Genomic DNA, 22,594 nt, shown 5'->3' on the forward strand with positions numbered 1-22,594 from the left:
TTAACCAGGACATTATCCACCCCCGTATATATCAGCTACGTCATGCCAAAATTAATACATTGTCTTGAACTATATACCTATATATATATACACACACAATGAAACATCACAAACAGCTCTCACTCAAAATTAGCTCCTCTTGAGGTACACAATGTGTTTCCCATCTTCCTGGATTACTGTCCTGGTTTAGGGCAAATTTGGGGGAAAACTTCTAGAAGGAGCCCCCAGACAGCAAACCCCACGACTCCTCCCCCCACCACCGGGTTCGGGAAGAATTTCCTTAAGAGAGGAGTGAAAAAAAACCTGTTTATTTAACAAGCGAAACACTCCCCGGCACAAAAACCAACACCAGCTGACAAAAAAACTCTTTCACCGTTCTGAAGGGATGACAAACTCAGTCTCTCCGGCGAGTGGTCGCCCAGTTATCAGTCTCCGGCGCTGGGGAATGACTGCTGCAGATCACAGAATGCAGACTTCTGGTGTTTCTTGGTTTTTCCCAGGTCCCCGTCCAGAACAGGTTCAGATGGTATCTGGGAAAGGTAGAGGGGGGGAAAAAAAACAGTCCAGGGAAAAAAAGTTGGACTGCCTAGCTGAACTAACTTATAAGCAAAAGCAAGGGCAAAGCTAAGCAAAGAAAAAAAAAAAGAGGCAGAAGCAAGCAAAGCTAAGCTAGCAGCAAGCAGAGCCAAGCCTGTCCTAAACACAGACCATGGGGGAGGTGAGCCGGCTGATAACAAGACAAAACAAACCTTCACTTTCAGAGTCAGTCCTGAAAGCACAGGACATAATACCAAAAATAAACAGAACACATGATTGGAGATACAAACACCATAACATCACGCTAGGACCATTACCTACCGAGTGTAACCAGGTCCTCGAGCAAAAACAATCCCACATTTGGGTTTGCCTTTGTTTGAGGTGTGACTAATCTAAACTGTCATCCCTAACATATCTCTTTTATGTACCACAGGGACTTCATATACAGTATGCAAGGGTTTTGATGGAGTAGGACCAGCTCACCTGATGGAACCTTGGGTATTGACCAAACAGGTGTCCTTCACTGAACCCAGCTCCCAGTGACTGAAGGTTTCCCCGCCCAGCACATTATAAATGGTTTCTGGCAGTCCATTGCACCATTCAAGTTTCCCAGAAATTGGCATGTGATAGGGAATATGATATACCCACTTAAAACTATGGCTATCTGGTCCAGGTGTCTATGAGACTCTTTTTGAAATGCGTCCCATTTTAAGACTCAATTCTCTCCAGGGATCCACGTCACCACAAAACTTGCTTTTCCAGGCCCAGGATGGTGTTCCAAACAATGGCGTGAGGCACAGGGTATGTCTCTAGCCACACAGTGGTTGCTTCTACCTTGGTCAGCACATAGCATTTTTCTTGGCGAGTTTGGGGAAATACGATGTAATCAACTTGACAGGCTTCCTCATAACTATATTTTGACCACCATCCGCCACACCATAGAAGCTTCACCTGCTTGGCTTGCGTGACAGAAGCACACATCTCACAGTCATGGATAACCTGTGAGATACTGTCCATGATTAAGTTCATCCCTCAGTCACAAGCCCATCAGCATGCCACATCTCTCCCTGATGTCCAGAGGCATCACAGGCCCACCAAGCTAGAAATAACTCTCCCTGGTGCTGCCAGTCCAGATCCAACTGATGTATTTTAACCTTGGCAAATTGATCCACCTGCTTGTTGTTACGATGCTCTTCATTGGCCTGACTCTTGGGTATATGTGCATCTACGTGATGGGCTTTCATGGTCAGCTTCTCTACCCGGGCAGTGATGTCTTGCCACATCCCAGCAGCCCAGATGGGGTTCCATCTGCACTGACACTGGACCTTTCTCCATTGATCTAGCCATCCCCATAGAGCATTCAGTACCAACCATGACTAAGTGGAGATGTGGTGTCTTGGCCACTTTTCTCATTCAGCAGTATCCAAAGCCAGCTTGATGGCTTTGAACTCTGCAACCTGACTTGATCCAACTTGTCCCTCAATAGTTTCTGCAACTCACCATGTGGGCCTCCATACGGCTGCTTTCCATTTCTGGTTTGTCCCTACAATACGGCAGGAACCATTAGTGAAGAGGGCGTATCACTTTTCATTTTCTGGGAGTTAGTTATATGGTGGGGCCTCCTCAGCACATGTCACCTGCCCTTCTTCTTCATAAGATAGTCCAAAACTCTCACCTTCAGGCCAGTTTGTGATGATTTCCAAAATCCCAGGGTGATTAGGAACTCCTATCCGGGCTCATTGTGTGATCTGAGAGATCCACTTACTCCATGTAGCATTGGGGGCATGATGTGTAGAAGGAAACTTTCCTTTGAACATCCAGCCCAGCACAAGTAGTTGAGGTGATAGAAGCAGCTGTGCTTCGATGCCAATCACTTCTGAAGTGGCTCAAACCCCTTCATAAGCTGCCAGGATCTCTTTCTCAGTTAGGGTATAGCTGGCCTCAGATCCTTTGTATCCCTGACTCCAGAACATATGCGGCTGTCCTCGGGTCTCCCTGGCTACTTTCTGCCAGAGGCTCCAGGAAGGACCATTCTCCCTGGCTGGCTGCAGTGTAGAGCATGTTCTTCACATCCTGTCCTGTGCTGACTGGCCCAAGGGCTACTGCATGGGCAGTCTCCTGTTTGATCTGTTCAAGGGCTTATTGTTGTTCAGGGCCCCACTGAAATAACTTTTCTTCCATGTCACAAGGTAGAGAGGGCTTACATTCTGACTCTACTCAGGGATATGCATCCTCCAAAACCCCACAGCGCCTAGGAAAGCCTGTATTTCCTTTTTGCTGGTCGGTGGGGGACACAGCTGGTATTTTCTTAATCACTTCTGTTGGAATCTGGCAAGGTCCATCTTGCCACTTGACTCCTAGAAACTGAATTTCCTGAGCAGCTCCCTTAAACTTACTTGGTTTAATGGAACACAAAGCTTTTGGGAGAATCTGGATGATCTTCTCTCCTTTCTCAAAAACCTCCCCTGCCGTGTTCTCCCATAGAATGATGTCACCAAGGTACTGCAGATGTTCAGGAGCCTCATCTTTTTCCAGGGCAGTCTGAACCAGTCCATGGCAAATGCTGGGACAGTGTTTCCACCCCTGGGGCAGTGAGTTCCAGGTGTACTGCAAACCCCTCCAGGTGGAAGCAAACTGTAGCCTGCACTCTGCTGACAAAGGAATGGAGAAAAATGCATTGGTGTTATGGGCCTAGGCTTCTCAGTGAATACCTTCCCATTATCATTGTGGAGACAGTGGGAGGGGAAAGGATGAAAAGCCAGAAAACAAGACACAAAAGGAGTAGCTAATAGCCCTGGGATACCAACACAATTTTGTTTTGGGGAAGAGAAAGGAAGGGGGGGCAAGGGATTTTTAGCTGCGGGGGTGGGTTCCTCTACTCAGGGGATCTGCGAACTGTCACATGGTGCCATGGGAGGTTGTGCGCTCTGACCCGGGAGTTTGCGGTGCTGCAACTCAGAACTACGATTGAGTTCTTCCTACCTTCCTCACCTCTGCCTGCTGCTGATGAGAAAACTCCAGCTGCCACCTGCCTGCCACCTGCACCTCTTCCACTACTAGCACTGAGACTAGCTGCCACCCGCATGAGTTTGCGGGAACCTTTTTAAAGGAGAAGCACCCTCTTTTCCTCTCTCATCTCGGTGCCAGTCCAGTCCCTCTGGGGAGGTTCCAAGTTCGCATCGGAGTAGTCCCTGCCACCTGCAAATCAGTTACTGCAGCTTTTGCCTTGCCTCTCCTTGCGATGTCCTTTTTGGTCTTTGAAATACCCACTCGTGAGGTAACCTATGCCGAGGATACACAGGGCTTCTGGACCAGTCACAATGTGATTTTTGTGCCATTCCTTCCTGGTCAAGCTCACTTCAGCTTCCAGTACAGTCAGCTGTTGGGACCCCCCTGTCACCCCAGAAATAGAGATGGAGTCTGCTCCCACATTTCTCAATGGCATTAAAGTACATTGTGTGTCAGGGTCAACTAAAGCCTGTTACTTTTTTAGGTCTGATGTGCCAGGCCATCGGATCAACACAGTCCAATAGACCCTCTCCTCTACCTGGCTAGAGGCAGGATCCCTCTGGTTCTAGTGATGATACTTATTTTTCCCTTCCTGTACATATGACCTGGAGGTCCCTTCAAGAAGATTGTTTTTTTTAAATAGGAGTGATGATTTCATGATTTTATGTCCAATCTCCAGCACAGCTAATTCCCTCATGCATAGAAGACCTAGCTCCATCATGTTCCACCGTCCTTGCTGCACATGGAGGTCCTCCTTTACAAAGGTGTCTTTGCCCAACATCCATCAGCAGCCATCACCAGAGACTGAGTTTCCAGTCTTTTCACAATCCCCTGGTCAATAACCACAACCCAGAACAGGGATCCCAGTTGCCTGGCTTCACTACCATCGAGAATTGTAGCGTTAGCCATGGCATCCCAGATTCAGAGCAGCCAGGTCAATTCAAACTCCTTTGCCTTGCATGTGAACTCTTTACGCAGCTCACGCAGCTTGCCCGAGGATAGGGATCGAGTGATGTTTTCTGGCTCTGGCTCTCCTGCTGGATATGAAGGTCCTGCCTCTTCCTTGTCATTCACTATGCGGACTTGGTTTCCTGAACAAGTGCAAGTGCTACCAGCTTAGGCTGTCCTTCTGGTTCAGCAATGGTTTGTGTGCATACTGTGCCTGTTGATTTCTTTCCTTTTCCCTCTGGCTCAGACGTGGTTTGTGTGGACATAGTTCCTGTTGATTTGCTTCTTTTCTCCTCCTCCTGAAAGTGCTGTACCATACCAAACAGTGTCTGGTAAGCAATGATCAGGGCCCAGCATGTTGCTGTGAGTTGCCCATCTCTGGAGTTCTCAGAGCCTTTTCCCCTCAGATAACTCATTATTTTAACAGGGTCCTGCAGTTGTTCAGAGGTGAACTTGCAGATCATTGGAGAAGTTTTCCAAATACTGGCCCATCTCCTTCGACATCCCATGCCACTCAGGATTATCTACTCTCAGGGCAGGCCTCCAGACAAATTCCCTAGAAGCCTCTGTCCTGACTAAGTATGGCGTAGACAGTGCAAGCCATATAGAGAAAACTTAGCAGAACTAACAAGAAGATTATGCTGTCCTTAACATCTAGAGGCAACTCAACATTGTCAAAAACTGTTATAGCATACTGGAAGGGCTGGAAAAAAAAATCATTTTTTCCTCTTCAAAACCTCTCGCTGTTCCAAAGAGATGACAGATTTAGAAGAGTTCTTTCTGTGGGCTACCCGGCTCACTCAGGCTGGTATCAGTCCCTCCGGTGCTGGGAAATGCTGTGGCCCAGGCCAGGCCCGGTGGGCCACAGGTGTGAGCTCCCGGTGCTCTTGTGGGTTTTCAGTCCAGAGCAGGTTCAAACAGTTCCATGAAAACAGAAAAAGGAAAAAAAACAATCCAGGGGGCTTCTCTGCCTCAGCTAGCCAGAAAACTAACCAAGAGCAAAGGAGAGCTCTCTCTCGCTGTCCACCACAGACAACACAGTCCGAGTGCAGGAATGAAAGGGAGCCAGTGCAGTCTCTGATAACAAACTCTGCACTTCTTCATCCCCCCCCCTTCACTCCTGGAACCAGTCTTAAAGTTGCAGAATTTAATATTCAACACCAACAGAACAGACGATTTGGGGATATAGGCATCATACAGTCACCCCAAGACACCTTGTCTAGCCTCTGTTCCAGGCAGCCACTCCAAGGCATCAGGCGGAGTGTGATTATTAATGAGGCCCCAGAGGTTGCAGCTGAGACTAGGACTGTAGGGACACATATTAAGAAAGCAAGAAAATTACAGCCTGAGAAATATTCCAGGCCAGAGCTTCTCAGCTCTGTTCCCAGCCGATGAGCTGGTCCAGCTGTAGGCTAGGGAGAATTTCTCTCAGGGTGATAATTTGGTCAAAATAAAAAGGAATTAATAATAAAGATAGAACACCTGTTGTGGTGTGTGACCAGGCCCTGGGAATGGGGTGTCTTCTCTCTGAACCAATTACCTTCTCTCTACTCTTGGAATTGCGAGTCATGCTATAAAACCAAGTGTGTTTCTGAATAAACTTGTCTCTTTCTTTTCTATCATGAAAGATGACCACGTAGCTGTGCATCTTATTTCCGCCACACTTAAAGGGTTAAAACCCCTTTCCACGGCTACATAGGACAGGCAAACAAGACGGAACACACATTCCAAATCAAACCCATTGCCTCTGATGTTATCATTCCATAAACGCAGTAAAATCAGCAAAGCAATTTTGATTCCTCTCCTGATCATAAAGAGAGCATCATAATGGGCAAATACTTCCCCCTACGCAGAAATACGTATAGGGTACAACATGCACGTGAATACACCGAGAAACATGATGATCAGGAAGTTTCTAAACTCCAAAACAGAAATGCTTTACAACAAAATTGTAATTCTGACCTCTCTCAACCCTCACTCTGAGTGTGAAAACATATGTTGGTTTAAAAGTAAACCGTCAGCAGAAATGAATCCCATTCAACTACCTCAAGAGACATGACAGGTCAAAGTTAGTTTACTAGAGATTACAAAAAATACAATGATACAAAGAAAACTGGTTTTAACCCACAAAATTAGAGTATAAATTTGCATGCTGTTAATAAGGCAACAGTCACAGTACTGTTCAAATGCTGGTCCTTCTTCGGATCTTTCAAGCAGTGGTGCCCGAAGTCTCCAAACGCAAAAATTATATATATGCTCAGGTTCAGGTGGGAATGCTCAGTACTTCCCCAAGGACAGGGAGTTTCACAGTGGAGGAATGTAATACTGTGGGTCATGGGATACTTTGGGAGGGTTTGATGGTCTAAATCACTGCAGATGCCTAAGATCCTGCAGCCATTGAGTCCATTATGGCCCATTAGCCGAGATGACCCCCTCAGGCAGGGTGGGAACGTGCTGGTGCTTCCCCAAAGGGGAGTTATCAGGGCTAAGTCATTTGTGTCAAGAAACACTACCCTGCATTGCAGGGTTTGCCTCTTCTCCCTTATCTCATTTACCACTCAGCTTTTAGCCTCTGTACAGTAGGCAGCAGTAACCCATCATTAGCAGTTCAACCCAAATAACACAGAGTGTGGTACAACACAGTTTGCTTACATGCACATAGTGCTAAACTGGCATTCTGTTCCTGTTGCTGCCCGAAACCCCAAGTAAAACACAAACTAACAGAGTGTCAGTTTATGCGGTGCTTTATTCAGGGCCCGGGGACCTGCGGACTCGCGTCCCAAGTCAGGATCCCACTGGTTCCCTGTTTAGAGGGTTTTTTATACCCTTTTTACAAATGGTTTATGTGCAGAAGTACACATTCTTCTATAGATACATTCACCTTGAAGATAGCATTTTGGCGTCATAAATCTTACATGGTTGCTTATCTTAGGACTATAGTGTTCTCCCCCTCAATCTCTCTCTTACGCCACTGCCCACCACCAGTACTTTATTTATGTTTATACTTTAACCTTATCACTAACGGTTCTGCATGCTCTTAGCACAGCACATTCCTAAGTTAGTTTCCCAGGGCCTACTCTGGGGACTGCAGTCTTCAAGCCTTAGCATTACTACTACTATTATGGTTTATACACTTTATATTCTAATATTCAGGATTTCTAGTCCATACGGTAACACTGTAACCAGGACATCCAGGTCCAACAGGAGGTGGATGCCTCCAACACAGTGCAACATGGTGAAACCACCCTTGGAAAACATGCATATAGCCTCACACACAGTATCTTCTACAGTTTCAGCAGCAGCCTCCACGGGCTTTCCCTAGATTGGTGTACCACTGCTAAAGAGCTAAGACTGCTTCCTACAAGATGCGAGAGACTGATAAGCACTTCCAGCATCAGCTTCAAAGGAACGAGCAAATCACTATCTACCTCTGAAATGCTGTTATCTGGCTGATACATTCCACATACTTACAGTCCAGGGAGACACCGTTTGAACTTGCAGAACTACTTCCCCTCAGTAAGACGAGCAAGACTGAGATGATATCCCCATGACAAATCTTTATTGTGCAACTGCTGCTCAAAGCTTTTATTACCTTCCACGGACACACGGAAAACAAAAAAAATTACACATCAAAAGCCACTAGATTGATGGGCAACAGACGAAATCCATTCCGCGGCGATTTGTACACGTGTGTCAACTCTTGCAGTGCCAAAATCTTAGCCAGGCGGCCAGCCCAACTGACGGCCACCCAGAACGGGTAGATGTATGCGATAGACAGACTGCCCACCCTCGGGCCCTTCATCCACAACCATCCGGAATCCATTGGTCAGGCCCAGGTGAGCAACACACATCTCGTCAACAATCATTACATGCCCAAGAAGCTGGAGAAGGAAGTACAAACCCATAAATAAGTAAAATAAAAAGAACAAAGGAACACAAAGAGGGGAGAGGGCAGGAACAGAAGGAATGAGAGCAGAGAACCACTCAGAGAAAGCAGCTAGCCAATTCCTAGCAATTCAACCATTGCATGTCAAATTAATGTCCATCTGACCGCTGGCAACTGAAGCTTACCAAGCAAAGCTACAAAGGCCAATTATGCACACCATAGGGGCAAAAGACAAAAGAGTTAGGCAATTTTTCTCAAGCTAGACAGCAAAGGACTACAAAACAGCCACAGAAGCTGACTTTGACTCCAGGTTAAAGCCCCCATTGTCTCTTCAGGCAACATAACCAGCCCAGGTGGAAAATACACTTTTAGGCTGCCGTTTGCATAGGCTTATAAAGCCTTGAACTTAACTTTCATAGATAAAAGCAAAACATCCAGCATCTCTCAACTGGTTTTGTCCTTCCTTGCCCCTGACATGCCAAAAACCCCAAGCCCACTTCTGTGTTACTAGTACTACTATTCTTGTGCTAAACCATAACAATAGGCACCAGACTGCATTCCAAAACACCACTGTATTTTGCATCAGAATACATACACAGGGACCAGCACTGCTTTATAGCACTGCTTTTAGTTACAAAAAGCTCAACTCCATTACAAGCTATAGGCAAAAGATGATAGTGCCAGAAAACCCGAAGTAGCCTACTGTGCCCTATCAAGTGGGGAAGGGGGGATGGGAAAGCGTCTAGTAAATGAGGAAGTATGTACAGGTACAGTTTAACATACAGAAAACTCCCACAGTACTTACACATTCACCACAATCTCCTGCTTCAGTCAACTCAATAATAGGCTCCTTAGGCATGACTAGAAAAAGTATCCCAGCTTGTGGTAAAAGTTCATGGAACGCACGGCACTGGAGGAAGAATAAACAGTTAAAACATAACCAGATTTAGAGAAAGGTAAGAGCTTATGCAAATCCTTCTGCTCTGCTGAACTCCTACAGAAGCAGATTACCAGATAACCCAAACACAAGCCAGAACATTACATGATTGGATGTCGTTTACACAGAGGTAGGAGACAGAAGCTTAACTGAATCATCAGAGTTTAATGAAGTGGTAGTAGAACCATTTATTTCCCACAGGACAGGGAGCTCAAGTATGGAACACTTAGGGATAATGATAGGAAGCCTACAAGTACATAGAATGAGTCTGTCTTCTATATTGCATTCAAACTCTACCTTCAAAAGCAGAAGGAATCCTTAACTGTTAACTTTCAGCATTTTAACAACTAAATCATATGGGATATTACCTTCAAGTTAACATTGCATAGGTTAACGGCTGCATTGTTTCCCTCCCCCCCCGGTCTAAGCAGCTCACCCTAGTTCCAGTACCAAGATTCGTGACTCTTGCAAGCATGCTGTTATTACGGTCTTACTTCCCCACAAAAACTGGGAAGTTTCGCAGCCTGCAGGATGACCATTTTCTGGATTTTTTGGTTTTAAAGAAAGAAAAGTAAAAGGTGCAATTCCTTGCCCTAATAATCCAGTTCGGGGGTTCAGAACCAAAGCCTAGCACAGCAAAGGTCAGAAACCTCTTCGAAGCAGTTACAAGATACATCGAGACCAGCATTTCTCCTGTATTGAAACAACTAATTTCAATCATTAATCATACATTCACTGTTCACATACATACACACACGGCATGCCTGAGATTGACTGCATCTGCCTAAAATATGCTTTCAAAACTATCATCCCACATGAGGCAAAACCATTGTCATCCCTCGGCAGCAAATTTTGCACGACTTCCAGTGCAAAAGGGACATCACACGGTAAGCGTCTGCGGCTAACACCTAATACGTTACCGTCGGAAGTCCTTCTCTACACGCGCACACGAGACGGTCGTGGGATGCGAGGCGAGTCGGGACAACACCAGCAACCCAGTACGCCCGAGGCAGCCGGAACGGTGGGGGTACGGCACAAAACAAGCTTAGGGGATGGTGCGGCAGAGAGCAAGAAACCAGAGAGGCCCCGTCCATCCCCCGTCCCTGCACCCACCGCAGCAGCAGCGCAGCTACATGCCCTGCCGCGCCCCGTGGCACCGCACAACTGGTCCTTGGCTCAGTGTTACTGCGAGGCCGGGAGGAGGGGAGAGGGATAGGAACCGCGAACAGAGCAAAGCCGCGGCTACCTCCTAGTCCTCGTCACTGACGGTACCGCAGAACAGCCTTGCTGATTATCTTTCCAAAGACAATAGCAGCGCCACCAGGCCGCACGGCCCACACCCTGATACTCTCGTCAGCCAGGGACAAAGGCCACCGTGGCCCCTGCGCTTCCTCCATTTGGCCGGGCCCTCCGCGGCCCCCATTGGGCCGCCGGATCGCCACCGGTAAATCCTGCGCCTCGATTAGCTGTTTTGTTTGTCGCTTTCGTTTGTCCCCGCCTCTTTGGTGGGTCCGCCGTGGTCGACCTGGTGCTTCACGTGCTCAGACAGTTTGCTTGTCCGCGGGGCGCGGAGGGATCTTCCCCGTGTAGTGCTGCGACCTTGAGGGCGGCCAACGAGGTCGCAGAAGAGGCTGTAGTGGCTACAAGTACTATTTCTTGTTATTTCTTACCGCATCAAGTCCACCCCAAAGGTGCCTGTGCCTTTTTGGTGCTGTTCCTTCCAGTCAAATGACTGCTTGGCCAGGGTAGGGCAGGCCTGGCCTTAACTTCTCAGGACATTTTGAAAAACCAACAGAAGCTGTTCTACATTATTTGCTGAAAGCCCCACTTCCATTGCAGACATTTCTAAGCTGCACGTCTCCTGAAAGCAAATAAAATATAAAGCGTGCGTTTGGCACTGCTGGCTTGAGGCATCACTATAAGATTTGCATTAAGCTGGGTAGGAGGCTTTTAGAAAAATAGGCAGTGCCCTCAAAGCTGCCCAAGGGGAGGTCTGTCGTGCCCTGCACCCTCGGGAACAGTGAGCAGTTTGAGTGGTCCACAGTCCTGTTTTTGAATATATATTGAGAGGAATGTTGAATTTGTCTTTACAAATGAGCTGTGGATCAGCCTGTAGATAAGGCTAGCACTGAGAGATAAAAGAAACAATGGGATGGATTCCACTGATTGATGAATGGAAAGAGATATTTGCCTTTACAAACAAACTGTAGGGCTGCTGATAAATGAAATTGGATATCGAAAGATGAAAGAAGCAACGGGGGCGAAAACTATGAATTCTATAAGAATTAAAAATTAAAAGGGAGGGTTATACATTAGAGGGGAATTTCAGGTATCAGGCGTTCCGGGAAGTCTGTGCCTCTCAAGTACCTCAGCCAATGGGGAAAGAGAGAGGGAAATGCGGCCGGGAAAATAGGATAAAAAGGAGGCTGCGTCCTCCGAAAATTTGAGAGATCCCAGGGGAATGTCCCATGGCCTCTCCCTTTATTCGAATAAAGCAAAAAGGACTCCTCTGTCTCCTTTTTGGACATAAACCTCTGGTGTTTGTGGATTAATTTTCCTGACAGCAGATATGGGAACCAACAAAATTGTTTCACAACATTCTCTTAGCATTTTAACATTTAATGTTTTGCTAAGGCCGACGATATAATACATTAATCACACCACTATTTCTATAAACTATCTGGTACATACTTAAACTAATAGATTGTGTTATACTAGCAAACAGCTAAATAGAATCATACATTGTACTATATCCGAATATTTATGGTCAATACCATCATGCAAAAGCTAATACATAAATGTGAAAACCAATATTACATTGTGGTTTTTAACATATTTTATTTCTTTCTCTTAGGGAATTTTCTCCCATTTTTTTGCTAAGAAACAACATCCGGTACTTGAGACAAAAGAAGTAACCACAGAGAAGGGAGAGGAGTGCATCTGGCTTTACTATTTTAACTGAGGGAAATTATCTTGGGAATGGCAGAGATATCCTGAGATTTAGGCTGGGGGAAGGGGTTTGCTGCTGCTCCTAGCTCTCTCTTGCTTTCTCAGCATTTGGAAGGGAAAGAGACTGCAGTCTCTGTGGGAAGAATTTGCCACCACTTCGGGGTTCTGTCTCCTGCTGTCTTTCTTTTACTGAGAGTGGAACTGTTCGTAAGAGCGGCTGTTGCACTGGGACCTTATTAACACCCTACCTCACCAAACAAAGGACCCTTCACCATCTGCTCGGGTGCCTTCGGAAACGGGGATCCCTGAGCCCCTTCCCCATCCAAGGGAGCCTCTCCTGTCCATGTTTAGGAGACGGGCTGCTGCTGCCCAGCCCCCGTCGTGCCTCTGCTACTGCTCTGGTGTTTTTTGCTACACTATAGCCCTTCATCCCCTACCTGCTGGGACACCCTGAGGGTCCAGCTACAGCTGCCGAGTTTCTGCTGCCTCTTGCTTGCTACCCCAGGTGAGCTCGTTCCTGCCATTCCTACTTGCTGCTTCCGAGGTTTATCCTGGGGCACTGAGATCGGCTGCTCCTGGGGATTTGTGGACAAAGCCCCTTTTCCATCTCTTCCGGCGGCACGTCCGCCATTACCACTCGTGCCAGAGCGCCCCCTGCAGCCGCGGGGGAATCATCACACCTGCCCAGCCTGGCTACGGAGCCACTAGCACTCCTGCTGGCTGTGACGATAACTACACCAAAGGGGAAGGTGCATGGGAGTCGAGAGAAGACTGTTACCGGATTTATGTTTTTGTTTCTGGTTACTGCGGTTGTTGTAGTTTGTTTGCTTTGTTATACACATACATAGTAAAAAACCTCTGTTATTCTTTTCCCATATCTTTTCCTGAAAGCCTGTTAATTTCAAAGTTATGATAATTCGGAGGGAAGGGGGTCATATTCACCATTCCAAGGGAGGTTCCCACCTTCCTTGGCAAACACTTGTCTTTCAAACCAAAACATACATGCTACTACATCTATGATTATATTACTCAGCTACTGCCTAGATCATGCTATACACAAGGAGGAAAAGCTTGGGCTGTATATAAAGAGGGTAGAAATTTCAGCTAGGTAGCAGGAATTCCCAAAAGATGTCAGAGACAGTCGATGGTCTGCTCTCTTCTCCCTCCTCCCAAGCAGGGCCACATTCTTGGGAAGCTTCTGCATATGATTGTTATTATCAGTATTGCATAGGTTAGCACGATGTTATTAGAGTTCTATCACAGCTAGTGCATTTCTCAATGGCAGTTCCACATCTCTATTTCTGTAACTTCAGAAAACCACTCTATTCCTGAATCTGTGCTCACAAAGGTTCTTAGAGAATGCAATCAGACTTATAGTGCTGAATTGATTGCAATCAGAAATTAAGCCTGATCAGAAATTAAGTCCCTCTGATCTCTGAGGAGCAGCTGGAATGCAAGGGGCTTTATTTTCTGCCAAATTTCTTACTCTTAACGCAACAGCTTGGCCTCTAATTTTCACCCATAAGCTCTCAACCTGTTCATCACTGTCTTTCAAAGACAGCTTTGTGCAGTAAATTAGTCTTATTTCTGGTTTACATAGAGGGCCACCTCCACCTCTCCTTCTGACCAGTTTATAGCCATTGATTGCAGAGCTCCAGTCATTTGAGTTGTCCATAGAGTTTTCTACTAAAGTGATTACATTGTTAGCTTTCCAGTTGCACAGTGGTTTCCAGCTCCTCCTCTTTGTTACGCATACTGTGTTCATTGGTACAGAGGCCCTTCCATTGGGCTGTCAACCGCATCACTCTTTAGAGGATCAAGCCCCATTTCCTTTGCAGCATTTCGCAAGTATTCCCCTCTCATTTCCAAACACATCACCAGCCTCTGGCTCTTCTCTATTGCTTAAAACTCCTTTGCCTTTCCCCACTGCGTCTCGTTTAAAGCCCTCCTTCTAAGTCTGGCAAGCTTGCTGGTGAAGACGATCTTGCCCTGCTTGGTCACATGCATCCCATCAGTTCCCAACAGACCTGGCTTCTTAAAGGTAGATCCAGGACCATAGAAGCCAAAACCTCGAGTATGGCACCAGCTACGCAGCCCAGCATTCAGCTGTTCAGTCCATCTCCTCCTTCCTGGACCCCTTCCTCAGACCAGACACCAATAGAGGCTGTGCTCCTGATCCTTTTAACATCACTCCTACATACATAATAGACTCCTGGGAGAGTTCTAAGTTGCTTCATCAGACCCTACAGAGACGAGTAGGAGCAGATGATAATCTGTACTGTTCCCTAGCTTCGGCAGCCACTCAGTTACATTACGAATGCGAGCTCCTGGTAGGCAGAAGAGTTCTCTAGAGAAATTGTTGGGGTGGGAAATGGGTGTCTCGGTGTTTCTCAGGAGGAAATTTCCAATTACTAATTCCTTTATGTGCTTCTCTGGTTGCACTGGTTCTAATGTGGGCAAGTGGTTAGGTCAGCTTTGCATGGTTGACTTTGTCCTGGGTCCTGTCCATTACTCATGTAATCTTCAGTCTCCAAACCAGGAGAATCCTGTCTGTTATGTAGGGGCAATTCAGGATATGGGAGAGGGTTCTTCCTTCTACCCCAAGCACAGAAAAGCATGTAATCTCCTTCACATCTCAATTTACTTATGTCAGTCATCTCGAAGCTGGATACGTTTGCATCACTTAGTGAGGTGGAGTCCCTCTATCCCAAGCAGATGCTGATCCACAAACAGGGGCCCATGCACAGGGAACCCAAATCTCTGTCTCCAGCACCAGCTCTGCAGCCAATTATTGGGCCACATTATCAGTGCCCTCCTCCTCCTTCCCTTTCCTGTCAGTGAGAGGACTGAGGTGAACACTCCCTGGGGCCCCATGCCCTTGACTACCACCCTCAGAGTTCTGGGGTTGTTGCAGGGGGAAACCTGGTGTCATGTATGCATTCCACCTGTTGGAACTACCTGAACTTTGGCTGTCCTAGGGTGATGTTATGGTGTTTCTATCTCCAATCGTGTGTCCTGATTATGTTTGGTATTATGTCCTGTGCTTCCAGGACTGACTCTGAGAGTGAAGCTTTGTTTTGTCTTGTTATGAGCCGGCTCACCTCCCCCATGGTCTATGTTTAGGAGAGGTTTTAGCTCGGTTTGCTTGCTTGCCTGCTTGCCTGCTTGCTTGCCTGCTTGCTTGCCTGCTTGCTCGCTTCTGCCTCTTTTTCTTTCCTTCACTTTGCCCTTGCTTTTTTCTTATTAGTTAGTTCAGCTAGGCAGTCCAACTTTTTCCCTGGACTGTTTTCTCTTCCACCCCGTCCCCTCCCTCTCCTGGATACCATCTGAACCTGTTCCGGACGGGGACCTGGGAAACCCCAAGAAACACTGGGAGTCTACGCTCTGTGACCTGCAGCAGTCATCCCTAGCGCCAGAGACTGATAACTGAGCGACCACTCGCCAGAGAGACTGAGTTTGTCATCCCTTCAGAACGGTGAAAGAGTTTTTTTGTCAGCTGGTGTTGTCTTTTTTCCCTGTGCTGGGGAGTGTCTTGCTTGTTAAATAAACAGGTTTTTTCTCCCACTCTTCTCCGAGGAAATTCTTCCCGAACCCGGTGGGGTGGGGGGGAGGAGTCGTGGGGTTTGCTGTCTGGGGGCTCCTTCTGGAGGTTTTCCCCCAAATTTGCCCAAAACCAGGACATTGGCCCAGGCAGATGCTCATCAAGTAGGACTATTCAAATTCATTCTACTGTGTGAGGCTATTTGTGAGAAACCAGCACCAAAGCCAGCAAACTGGTTTGGCTGGAGGCTGGGCTGATGTTCTGATCTGCTTATTAAAGTTATTAGAAATGCCTCTGCTGGAATTAAGGTGCAAATGAGACCATATGCCAAAGTCAATAGTATGGGTTTTATTTGATTGTAAATATAAGGGGGGGGAGGGGGGAGAGAGAGAAAGAGAAAGAAAGAAATAGAAATAGAAAATATGTGGGGGGGACAGAGAGAGAGTGGCAGAGACAGAATAAAGAAAATAGCACCATCTGGATCCCAATGATGTTCTGTTGATCCTCTCCAGCTGGTCTTCTTGGTGGTGAAAGCTCCCCCAAAAAGCGTAGAATCTGTTGGGTTAATATACACTCAGGCTTTGTAGGAAATCCCAGGCACCTCCCTGGCAGGGGGGTGTTTGCCATTGTCTGTGGAGAGGCTTACAGCTGGTCTGTGAGCCAGAGAGGGTTAATGAATAAGGGTTATTTCTGAAAGGTATTCTATCAAGGCCGTTGGTCTGGAGTCAGAAGAGAAGAGAAGAGAAGAGAAGAGAAGAGAAGAGAAGAGAAGAGAAGAGAAGAGAAGAGAAGAGAAGAGAAGAGAAGAGAAGAGAAGAGAAAGAAGAGAAGAAGAGAAGAAGAAGGAGATAAGCAGCAAAGAAAACTTGCAGCTAGGAAAAGTATTTTTAGAAAAGTCCTGTGAAAAACAGAGGTGGAGATGGGTTTTACACCAATGAATGTTATGTTGATTTACTGTAACCAATGAACAAAGTGTAAACTTTGTAGAGGATATAAAAGACAGCTGGTTGTTGTAATAAACAGGATATTAGCCTTCTGAAATATAGTGCGTTTATTTGTATGTCGCCCTTGCCTCAACAGCGACAATTGTCTCTTACAACAGACTCCAGATTTGTTGCATCACGTGCAGTCCTGTGGTGCAAGGCCTCAGGAATGAGTCTGGGGAGCCCTTTGGGTGGTCTTTGATGGATTAAGGCACCCCCTCAGTTGCTGCTCACGTGAATGTCCTGTGGATATAGCCTTCCCGAGGTTGGGGGTTCCATAGCCAGTTTGCATAAGGGAGGATGGGTTCACTGCCTCTGAGCAGAGGTTACAACATACCAAAACTTCTTCCTCCCTCCTCGGTTGGGGGGAAAATCTGTGCAAACCTGCTCCTAGCAAATGGGTCTGTGGGCTACTGCCTTTCCCACCCCAAAGCAAGCCAGAGATGATTCTTAGCATGGCTACTGGGTTTGGCTCTCATCCTTTTCCTTGTTTACTTCTCCCCGGGCCTGAGATGATTGAAGAATGGATTTCCCTTTATCTAATCTGTGTTGTTTTACTTTCAGTCCAAAGTTCCAGCCAGGCATTCTTTAGGGAGGGGTGGACTTTGATGGCTCCTTTATACAGTTTTGCTATAATGAGCAAAACTTCATATCAGTACTTGAGGCATGAATTATTTCAGTCTCTGACAGCTGATAAGCGGCCAAATCTCTATGAACATAGCAGAAAATCTGACTACGAGTCAACCACTTGATGCTAATAATATGTGCAGCAATCAAGGTCTGTTGAGCTCTGCCTCCATAGCAGCTGGCTGCGCAGCAGTGATCTCCCCTTGAGTAGGGAGACCTCTTGAGGTTACCCCTTGAGGCTATCCCTTACCTGACAGCAGGCATCGATGGGTGGCTAAGTGACATAAGCATAATAAGCTTACGTGATAATCTTTGTATACCATACTGACATTAAGTGTAGTAAATAGCTATTGATGAACAATCCACCGGTACTGATGAAAAATATTATGTACATAAATTTACTGATTAGAAGTCAATGTGCTCTTAGATAAGATCTTTCTGAGTCACCTCTGATGCTTTTCCTGCAACACCTGGGCAGCATCAAAAGCATTTGTGGTGGGTTGATATTGGGTGCATGCCAGATGTCCACTGATCTGCTCTATCACTCCCACTTCTCAGCTGGACAGGGGAGAGAAAATAAGATGGAAAACAACTCGCAAGTGTACATAAGGCAGTTTACTAAAGCAAAAGAGAAAGTTTGCATGCCAAAAAGCAAAGAGGAAAAAGAAAATAATTCTATCCTCTGGTTCCCATCAGCAAGTGCTGTCCAGCCACTTTCTGGGAAGAAGGGCTTCAGCACGCATAGGGGTTTTTCCAAAAAGGCGAACGCTGTAAATAACGCATGTGCCTGCTTCGTCCTCCTTTATGTAGCTTTTATAGCTAAGCTGACATCATATACTACAAAATATCCCTCTGGCTAGTTTGTGTCAGCTGGTCTAGTTGTGTTACCTCCCAAGATCTTGCCCACCCCCAGCCTACTGATAGGGGCAGAATGTTGGAGAGACAGCACTGATGCTGTGCCGACACTACTCAGCAGTGACCAAAACACTGATATCTTACTGATACCTTTCTAGCTACCAATGCAAAGCATGGCACTGTGAGGGCCACTATGGGGAAAATGAACTCCATCTCAGCCATACACAGTACAATCTCACCTCCTTAATCATACCATTTGCATCATACTCATATCTCACAGAATTATATGTGTATATATATATATCTTCTAACTATTCCATTGCATTTATTTGTTATTACTGCAATCCCTTCTTACCAACACTTAGAACCTAAACTCCATGCTTAAACCATCTTTATACGCATGTGTTGCTTTGGCATGGCCTGTTTTTTTGGTAGCAGCCAGGGGGGCTACAGGGGTAGATTCTGAGAAGCTGCTAGAAGCTCCCACCATGTCTGACAAAGCCAATCTCTGATGGCTCTGAAGATTGACACACTGCTGGCCCAATTAGAGAGGTTGGTAATGCCTCAGTGATGACATATTTAAGAAGAAAATCAAAGCAGGGCATGGGCAGTTTTTCCAGGGATGCCAAGGCCCTGCAGATGCTGCCATCTTGTTGCGACTTGCGGTGAGCCTTGCCTGCCTGGCCACTCCTAGTTAGCTGTGCCATGGGCAGAAGGGTGGGGGCTGTGGCAGCGACTTCTTCCCAGAGCCCTGCATGAAGAGAGGCATTAAATAGTGCCACCGCTGTGGCAGGCGAAAACATGGCAAACAACTCTCTCGTGTGGAACCTAGACAAGATCAACCTCTCAGTGCTGCTGGATCCTGCAGGAATCTTTGAATTAGTAGAACTTCTTGACAATGGTATCTACAAGCAGCAATTTTTCTTCTAGTCAGAGAAGAGGAGGAAGTGAGGACATATGAAGAAAAACAACATGGTGGCCCCAAAGCCAGTGGAAAAAAAAGAGGGGGAGGAGGTGCTCTAAGCATGAGAGCTGAGATTCTTCTGCAAGCTGTAGTTATGACTCTAGTGAAACAAACTGTCCCTTTGTAATGCATCAAGTCCACGGGGGGATGCAGACATCGACTCGCAGCCCATGGGAAAAGTGCTCACGCTGGAGTGGGTGGATGCTAGTAAAAGCTGTGATCAAGTGGGAGACCTGAATAGAGAGAAAGAGGCTCTGCTTCCAGAGACAAAGAGAGAGGGCCCTTGCTTCCAAAGTAGAGCAGTCTATCCTTAGCGGGTTGCAACCTGTGGACGAGTGACCCACACCACAACAGTTTTGGGAAGACTGTTTGCCCATGTGAGGGACCACATGGCATAGCACAAAAAAAGACTCCTATCCCTGAGCAAACAGAAGAAGATATCGAGTGATGAACTGACCAAAACCCACACGCCCTCTCTCCCTGCACTCTCAGTGGGAAGGAGGGAGGGGCTGGGAGGATAAAAGGTATTTCAAAGGCTTATTTTACTTCTCATTATCCTATTCTGACTCTGTTAATAATGAATTTACTTTTTACCTTTAAATTTGAATCTGCTTTGCCCTTAGTGTTTTTCTCCCAGTTCTTATCTCAACTCATGAGCTCTTCGATAATTTATTTTTCCCTGTCCTCTGCCCAACTACGGCAAAAGAAGGCGAGCTAATGACTTTCATGGGTGCCTGGCGTTTGTCCAGTGTCAAACCATGATAACACAACACATAGATATATACATTTTCATTAACTACTCTCCCCTGTCCTTTCACAGATAGATATTATTTCCCATTTCATGGGCTTCCTTCGTCCCTCCCGATGTTTAAAAACAAGCCATGAATGGGCTCCATTCCATCAAGATGGGTGCTCAGGACAGGAGAAGCAGCACACTCAACTGTTTGGCACTGACACTAGCCCTGCCTGGGTCATCATTACACTCTCCTCACAAAATTGACTCATCAACGGTTCATGTCACTCCAGCTACTTTGCTTCCTGCAACATACAATTTAAACACAGATTATTTTTCACCCAAGGTTAAATCTCCCTGATGCACACACTGGGTTTCCCCATCCTTCTGTGTTACCCACTAAGTACACCCAGGTCCTTCAGCAAAGACAATCCCACAAATGAATTTGCTTTTTGCCATGGGAGGAGAAATCCACATCAACCTCTCCACCCACTTCCCTGTGTATAGTAGAGGGACCTTATCTCCTCCCAGAGTATGTAGTGGTTTTGTTTGGGCAGAACCAGTGTAGTTAGCAGATCTTCTGGTGTTAACCCACCAAGTGGCTTCTGTGAAATTTGCATCCCAATTCTTCCATGCCGCATTGCCTAACCCTCTTGACACAGTCTTCAGCAGTCCATCATACCTCTCAGTCTTTCCAGAGGTTTGTGGGTAATAGGGGTGTGATACATCCTCTCAATGCATGTTTCTTTGCCTAAGAGTTTATGAGGTTCTTTCAAAAATGAGCATCATTGTCTGATATCATTCTTTCTGGGGGTACCATGTCATGACAAAATGTCTCTCAAAGCCTAAGATGGTGTTTTGAGCAGGGGCATGGTTTATAGTATTAATGGTATTGAACAGCTTACATAAGGATGAACAAGGAAGGAGGGACCCTGCATTTTAAAACCATCCACATTAGTCCTGGGTAGGGAGTGGGAGAGATATTCCCTCAGCATCCCCAGAAAATAGCTCCCCCAGCACAACAAAGCCCTGGGGCAGTTGATTCCAGGTGTATTGGACACCTCGCCACATGAAAGCAAACTGTGGTCTGCACTCTGTTGCCAAAGGAATTGAGAAAAATTCATTGACAATGCCAAGTGCAGCATACCACCTGGCTCCCTTCGACTCCATATTAGAGTTCTAACATGTCTGGTACAGCAGCATTCAGTGGGGTCGTTACTTCATTCAGGCCATGATGGTCTACTGTTAACCTCCACTCTTCATGAGACTTTTGCACTGGCCACATGAGACTACTAAATGGTGAGTGAGTCTTGCTGATCACTCCTTGGGTCTCCTTATCCACCTTTTCTTTGTCACTTCTAGGGGCAATTACTATAGTTGTTGTTTGGGTTCCTGTTGCAGTGCAAGTTTAGCTTGTGCTGTGGTTGCCTTGGAAAACCAGCTGGGTTCCATGGGCCATCTCCTGAGTGGATATTCATCCAATCAGGTTCCACCTAGTCTGCAGACATATGATTGGGCAAAGGAGCTGGGCAGCAACAAGACCTCGACCAATTATATGGTTAGGAGTGCAAATTTTGAATCCTCTATACAAGATAGCCTTCATGAATAAACTGTCACTGTTATCCTTGAACGAGCAGAGGAGCGTGCTGTGTCTGTCTCCGACCCCTCCCCCACCATGCGGCGGCAAGCACCACGAAGTAACGAGCACGGTTACAGGTTCCTATCTCAGCCATAGTGTCCTCAAATGCAGTTTGGGTCCTTGCTTCAGCCACACTCCTCTGACAATAATGAACTGTGGCTCAATAGGCATAGGCCAGGCCCCCGTACAGGGTGAGAAGTCACTGGGTTTCATCAGGGTAGGTAAGACAGACACTCTTCTGTCAGGTGACGCATCAGTTTGCCAGGGTTCATTACCTGTTTAGGTGTAAAGTCCCAGGCAATGGGAGGTGATAACCACTCTAGGAACCTGCCCAAATCCTTCCACACACACTGCCATCCAGGGACCAGCCGCTTCAGGGCACATTTCAATATCTCCTCACCTAGTTTGTTTTGTCTTACAGCAGGATGACACCAGATTCCACAAACCCCATACCGTGCCAACACTATTAGTTAATAGTATTAATAGTATTCAACAGCTTACATAAGGATGAACAAGGAACACAGGACCTTGCATTCTAAAACAATCTACATCAATCCCATATAGGGAGAGGGATTCCCTCATTGTCCCCAGAAAATAGCTCCTCCAGCACAACAAAGCCATCAATGTCACAGCAAAGCACAGAGCCACTGTTTGTATTAACATGTTCCCAAACTCAACAAAAAAAAGAGATAAGCAGCTTACCTGACAAACTCCATGTCTCGCACAGGAGCTTGCTACTCAATAACTACTATTACTATACCATGCAAGATATATAACTGCCATTGTCTTGGCCCATGCTGGTCGCCAAAATGACTGTGGTGAGTTGATCATGTGTGGATGCCAGGTGCTGTCACGTTCAATCCGCTGTTAATACAGAGCGGGGGTCGTGATGGTTCGTTTGATCTCAAAGGTGCAAACAGGCAAAATGCAGGGGACAAAATCAGTTTATTCAACAACAGCAATGCACACAGTCACTCGGCAAGCAT

The 22,594-nt window shown here is 46.4% G+C and overlaps 1 long non-coding RNA gene and 1 pseudogene across 1 annotated transcript; one reads left to right on the forward strand and one right to left on the reverse strand.

The window, feature by feature from the left end:
- Positions 1-536: 536 nt before the first annotated feature.
- Positions 537-22,324, reverse strand: LOC148220073 (uncharacterized; annotated as a pseudogene).
- On the forward strand, positions 12,212-15,830 carry LOC148220074 (uncharacterized). The gene is made up of 2 exons (XR_015799109.1): positions 12,212-12,771; positions 15,514-15,830. It is a non-coding gene; the product is annotated as an uncharacterized LOC148220074 (long non-coding RNA).
- Positions 22,325-22,594: the final 270 nt, after the last annotated feature.

This window comes from Sturnus vulgaris, chromosome W (genome assembly GCF_052056855.1).
Source record: "Sturnus vulgaris isolate bStuVul1 chromosome W, bStuVul1.hap1, whole genome shotgun sequence".
NCBI classification, from domain to species: Eukaryota; Metazoa; Chordata; class Aves; order Passeriformes; family Sturnidae; genus Sturnus; species Sturnus vulgaris.